Source organism: Humulus lupulus, chromosome 4 (genome assembly GCF_963169125.1).
Source record: "Humulus lupulus chromosome 4, drHumLupu1.1, whole genome shotgun sequence".
Taxonomy (NCBI): domain Eukaryota; kingdom Viridiplantae; phylum Streptophyta; class Magnoliopsida; order Rosales; family Cannabaceae; genus Humulus; species Humulus lupulus.
Genome location: NC_084796.1, coordinates 38,206,532 through 38,213,236, shown reverse-complemented (window position 1 = coordinate 38,213,236; position 6,705 = coordinate 38,206,532).

Genomic DNA, 6,705 nt, shown 5'->3' with positions numbered 1-6,705 from the left:
CAAAAGCAGGATATAACTAAACTACCTATCTTACAAGCCATATAAAGTACTTTTAAGTGCATGGTAAAAGTAAGGTACGACCTTGATAAATAATGAGATCGGACATGGATACATCGAGTAAACTGTGCATGAATGCATTGAAATTCGAGCTTAAATCCAAGAGATGTGTTCGTACGAATAAACAAACATAAAAGAAAACCTTTAATATCATCTGCTTAAAATATTTCAATCTAAGAAATGTAAAAGCAAAAATATTAAATTAAAATCTCAATATAAAATTAAGTATATAAAAATTTTCGAGCACAGAAAATCGAACATAAAAGTTTGAACAAACATAAAATAGCCCTTATACGAGCTGTAAATTGTCTTTGCCCCAAGGGCATGAAAAAAAAGTTACAAAAGTATTAATGGGACGCAGCCCATGGCCTCACTTCTATGAAGCAGGAGCATCCCCCCCAACAGTATCTGACTTCTCCTTTGCCTTCTCAGCCTCCTCCTCGTCATCCTCCGCCTCTAAACGAGCTTGCTACCTCGTCAGGAATTCCCCCTCGAGAGTATCCAAGAAGCTTGTATCAAGGTCGGCATTGTTGGCCCAGATTTTGTACATGGCCATATCAACTGCGCGATCCTTCTTTTGCTTGAATTCTTCAAGGAGGCGAGCCTTTTCACCCTCGATTATGTCAAAGGTGGCCTTCTTCTCCTCCTCGAGCTTGGCATTTAGCTCTTAAAGCTCCTTGATTCTCGAGTCCTTCTCCTTAATCTCAGCTTCCAGCTTTGACTTGGTAGCCTTAATGTAACGACTCGAATTTGCTAATCGGGCTTAGGGCCTTGATTAGTGTGCCTGGAGGGCAATAAATGATTTAATATGCTTATATGTGGATTTATGTGAATATATGATAATGATGCATGTTTAATTGAGTTAAATGTGCATGTGGGCCCCGTCTGGATATTAGGGGCGTAAGTGTGATAAATGCGATATATATGTTATATGTTTGTGCAGCACGATCCGAGACAGTCCTGGGGAACGGTTAGTCGGAAAGTCACAACAGGGTTGAGATTCGGACTCGAGGCGAGTCGAGGGGTAATTTGGGTACTAGGTGTGCTATGGGATTATTGGGATATGGAAATAAATATTTGGAGATATATTTGAGGATAGAATGTCTAGGAGGGAATACTGGGGAAATTTACCATTTTGCCCTTGGGGACGTTTTGGTACCCCGAGCCTTGAGGTAACCACATAGACATAAGTTGAATAAGACAAACCTTAGAACTATACAGAACACTTAAGGAACCAACCTATACTCCTCCTTCTGAACTAAGGATAGCTTCTCACCATTCTTATCTCTCTCTTCTTCATTCTCTAAGAAATAACTCAAGGAAATTCTGGTGTAAGCTAGCTTAAGCAAGGAATTGGGCTGAGAAAACTTAGGAGCTTGAAGCTTGGGGATTGAGGATCAAACTCAGGGACTAAGCTCTGCAAGGTAAGCTCTAATTACTAAGGTTTAGTCTTGAATTTCTGCTGGTTATTGGGGATTGCATGTTAGTTAAGCTTGATCTATTTTTGGGTATTCTAGCTGAGTTTTGGAGCAGATTTTTAATGGGGGTTTTGGTGCTGTTTTTGAGCTGAAATAATTATGTTAATTATCTGGGTTTGTTAGGTAAGTTTTGGGTGAATTGGCTTGAGGAAAGGTGTAGAAAGATGGTGAGAAAATCTGGGTTCGGAGGTGAGGGCTACGACCCGTGTGCGCGCGCGGCCGAGTGTGGTCGAGGAGTTCATGCGCGCCGCGGCGCTTGGTGCGTGCGCCACGACTTGTGTGTGTTGCAGGGGGTGTGCTAGCCTCTGTTTTGAGGCTAGCTGCGAATCTTGGGGGTGGGGCTGCGACTCTTAGTGCCAGTTTGTGTTTTTAAGGGTGTTTAGGCTTGGGAACTTAAAGGCTAAGACTCGGGATGGATTTTATCACCCGGATTGATAGAATTCAAGGTCTCGGAGGTTAGCGTTATGGCTCGAAGTTATTTATTGGATTAGAACTTGATGGATGGTTATTGTTAATGTGTTGTGACTAGGGTTTCGGCGAGGCTCAAGTTAGAGGACTGTGCTCGGGGCATCAGTGCTCGGAAAGCTCGGGACTCAGGTAAGAAAACCCTTGTTCCCATAGAGCTTGTATGCAGGGCTGGGCCCAATGTGTCTGAATAGAACTGGTATGCAGGGCTGAGCCCAAGGTGTTTAAGTTGTAGGGCGTAGCCCTTTGGTTGAATTTGCTAGAATTCTGTATTTTCTTGTTATGCTATGAATGCTATTGTGTGAATGATCGGCAAGAGCCGGGAACGGTGTAGGCCGAGGACGACAGAGGCCGGGAATGGCGAAGGGCACGCTGAGTGCAAGGCCGAGAACGGCAAGGGGCCGGGAGCAGCGTTGAGCATGTGGAGTGCGAGTTGCCAGGGCGAGTCCCTAAAAGGATACCTGGGATATCCTCACGGCGTGGTCCACGAACCCAGGGCTTGGTAAATTCCTGGGACGGCTAGGCCGTATGTGTTTAGCCCATTGATGGCCTGTTTATATGCCTGTTATATGTGTTGTATATGTTATCTGTTTGTGGGTTTTCTTGCTGGGCTTCGGCTCACAGATGATCTGTGGTGCAGGTAAGGGTAAAGAGAAGGTCAGCCAACCATGAGTATAGCAGGCGTGAGGCGGCGTGTACATGTTTGGCCAGCCTGGCTGCCATAGCCAGAGGATTTCGGGAGATGCTTGTAAATAAACCTAGATTTTGTCGTTTAGTCGACTCGGTTTAGTTTATATGTTGTAAATATTTCTAAACTATATTTTGGGATCCCAAGTGTAAAAATTTTATGATTTTCTATGGAAATTATTATTTCTAAAGTTTTTCCTTTGTTTATGGCTTCATTACACTATTTGACCTAAAACCTCGATTAGCGAGTTGGAAACACATTTTTAAACTCACTTAGTAACGACTCTAAGGAAGTAGGATGTTACACTTAAGCTCGTCGACGAGCTTGAGCTGGAGATTCTTCGACTCCTGAGCATAAGACATGCTCGAGTGGACTTCATTGTTTAGCTTGTAGTTCAGCTAAGCAAATGCATCAAGGGCCTGTACACAAAAAAATTGGGTTAGGAAACATACCAATTAAACTCAAACAGACATGACAAAGTAAGAATAGTAAATTACCGAGGAGATGAGCTCGCTACCCTTGTCGTAAAAGGTGTTGGTATCCCGAAAATTGTTAAGGAACTGCCAATGGGGAGCGTCGAGGTTGCTAGAGCTTTGGCCCATCCAAGACTATTCATCCGAGCCAAGGGTGGCTCTGTATGATCCCGCGACATTATCGATCATGTACTCACTAGAATGAGTCGAAATCGACAGCAGACGCTCACGAGTTGGAACCGACTTCTTTGGAGCTGGCGCGATTTTCTGGGAGGCTTGGATCGTAGATGGCAGGGGGAGAGTGACACGGCAGGTACCCTGACCTCGGGATCTATGGCAATGACTTGGCTCGGGCCTTAGGAGCCTAGAGGAGGAGGGGTCGTCTCAGTCCTTTTCAAGACTTTAGAGGGCCGTCCGGCTCTCTGTGACGCCCTTGGGCGTTTGCTCTGTTTCGCTCCCGAGCGACGATTGAGTACGTTGTCGAGATCAGACTTCATATTGCCTGCATATACAAGTTGCATATGTTAGTTAATGAGTTTAAAATACTAAAATGAAACAAAGATTCAAGTGACAAGAAAACTAACTAGAACTCTCCCCCGAGCTTGTGCTCGGTGACCATGTAATCCCCCTATCTTCAGAGGAGGCTGGGGGAGCCCCTTCCCTATATGTGGGAGATAGCCTCGAAAGGTCTCTATAGTCATTTGTCCCGTACTAAATGGATACCCACCTAAACTTCATTTAAACTATACATAGTTTGGAATCTTCCTAACCAACTATCAAGCCTATGGACTCTCTCGTTTACCCAAGACCATACATGGAAATTATCCCTGGAATCGGGAATAGGATCAGGGTGTCGGGTTTATGCTTTAGTAGGGAAGGAGAACACAAAGCCGAGCTAAGGATGACTTTACTTCTGTCACTCGCACTCGAAGCCACGTCGTTTGCTTCATTTCCCGAGTACGGGCGTTTGTGACGGCGAGCCATGGGAGAGCGAACCCTTGATGTAACACCCTACTTCCTTAGAGCCGTTACTAAGTGAGTTTAAAACGTGCAATTAACTCGCTAATCGATGTTTTAGGTTAAAAGTGTAGCTAAACTGTAATAAAAGTCATTCAATTTGAAAATATAATCATCCATTGAAAATTATAAAGTGATATACATTTGGGATCCCAAAGTACTGTTTAGAAATATTTACAACTCAAAAATATAATTACAGCCGACTAAACGACAAAATTAGGTTTAATATAGACATTTCCCAAAATACCCTTGGCCGTGGCAGCCAAGCAGGCTAAACATGTATGCATCGCTTCACGCTCTCCGTACTCATGGTTGGTCGACTTTCCCCTTGCCCTTACCTGCACCATAGAGCACCCGTGAGTCGAATCCCAGCAAGAAAACCTCACACAAGCAAATAACATATGCATAACCATCATTCAACACATAACAAACCGCCAACAGGCTAAACACATAATGACCATGCCGTCTCAGGCGCTTTACCAGGCCCTGGGTTCGTGGTCTACACCATGAGGATATCCTAGGCATTCAATAGGGTCTCACCTTGGCAACTCGCACTCTGCGTGCTTAACACTGTTCCTGACCCCTTGCCGTACTCAGCCTTCCCCGTTCCCGGCTCTTGCCGTTCATTCACATATATGCACACATAGCATAACTAAAAAAAAATACTTAAACACGTATAAAAATATTCAATGGGGCTACGCCCTGCAATACAATCATATAGGGCCGGGCCCTGCAACACAAACTATAGGGCCTCACCCTACTCTACAGGTACAACATTTTTCTTACCTGTGTAGCACCGCGATCACGAGCACAGTCCTTTAACCCGAGCCTTGAAGAGAAATCCTAGTCACAACGCATGAATAAAATCAACTATCAAGTTCTAACTCATTAAATAGTTTTGAGACTTAACTCTAACCTCCGGGACCTTGGTTTCTACCAAATTGGGTAGTAGAAACCTTCCCGAGCCTTAACGTTCAAGTTCCCGAGCTAAAAAACCCTCATTTTGCCAAAAATCCACTTTTGGGCCGCGACTCAGCTTCCCTTAAGCATCGCGGCGCCCAAACCTTGCGCCTGGGAAATTCCTCGAAGCCCCACTAGCCTATAAACTTAAGCGGGCCGCGACGCTGAAGAATAGGGCCGCAACGCAAGCCCGAAACCCAGAATTCCCATGCAAATTTTACGAGCTAACTTCCTTGAAATCATTCTAAACACACACCCAACAACATAATTAAGTCCCATAATCATTCTAATATACTTTAAGCAACACATAAACTCAGAGAAACCAACCAAAATTCAACTATAACTCAAATTCCATCATCTAAGTTCTAACCCCCCAAACTCCAACAAAACCAGATAAATATTAAACAACAAACCAGTTTTGATTCTTACCTTGCTGATGATTTTGACTTGGCCAACTTCAAATCTCCTCCTAACTCTAATCCCTCACTTGCAAGTCACCAAATCTTCAAGTTTTCCTCAATATTCAACACTTCAAAAACACCCAAGAGAGAGAGAGAGAGAGAGTTACACGTGGGAGAGCAAGAGAGTTCCTTCTGATTTATTCTAACCCCTCCTAAAAACACAGCTGCTTAACATAAGCCTATCCTTTAACCAAAATGACCAAAATAGCCTTTTAACTTATCCTTAATCCTTAAGTAACCCAAGGGCATTTCAGTCATTTGCCATACCCCGTTAAGTCCCCGAGTAGTCTTATAAATCCATATTAATCCTGACATATCCCAACCATTACTAAATTACTACCCGGTACTCAATAATTCCCGAACACATTATAATATTCCCAAAATACCCGTAAGCTCCTCCCGAGCCAAGTATTTGACCCCGTTGTGACTTTCTAACTAAACTGCTCCCTAGGACTGTCTCGGATCGTGCATCTCAAATATATCACCACTCACATGTGGTAAAGATCACAAATATTACATTTATGCCCTCAACGGGCTAAAATTACAAACATGCCCCTAATAACCAGACGGGGCCCACATGCATATTTAATTCACCTAAACATGCATTTTCTAATCACATACTCATCAATTTCACACATTAACATAATAAATCACTTATTGCCCTCCAGGCACCCTAATCAAGGCCCTAAGCCTTATTAGCGAATTTGGGACGCTACAACTATCCCCTCCTTACAGAAATTTCGTCCTCGAAATTACATGAACAACTCGGGATACCGCTCCCGCATCTCTGATTCAAGTTCCCACATCGCCTCCTCAACCTTGCAGTTCCTCCACAACACTTTCACCAAGGCGATGGTCTTGCTCCACAAGACTTTATCCTTCCGGTCAAAAATCTGAACCAGCTTCTCCTTATATGACAAATATTGGTCCAGCTCAAAATTCTCATAACTCTGTACATGCGTCGAATCTAATACATACTTCCGGAGCATGGACACGTGAAAAACATCATGAACCCCTGATAAAGCTGGAGGCATTTCCAACCTGTAAGCTACCACTCCAACTCGTTCCAGAATCTCAAAGGGGCCAACAAACCTAGGGCTCAACTT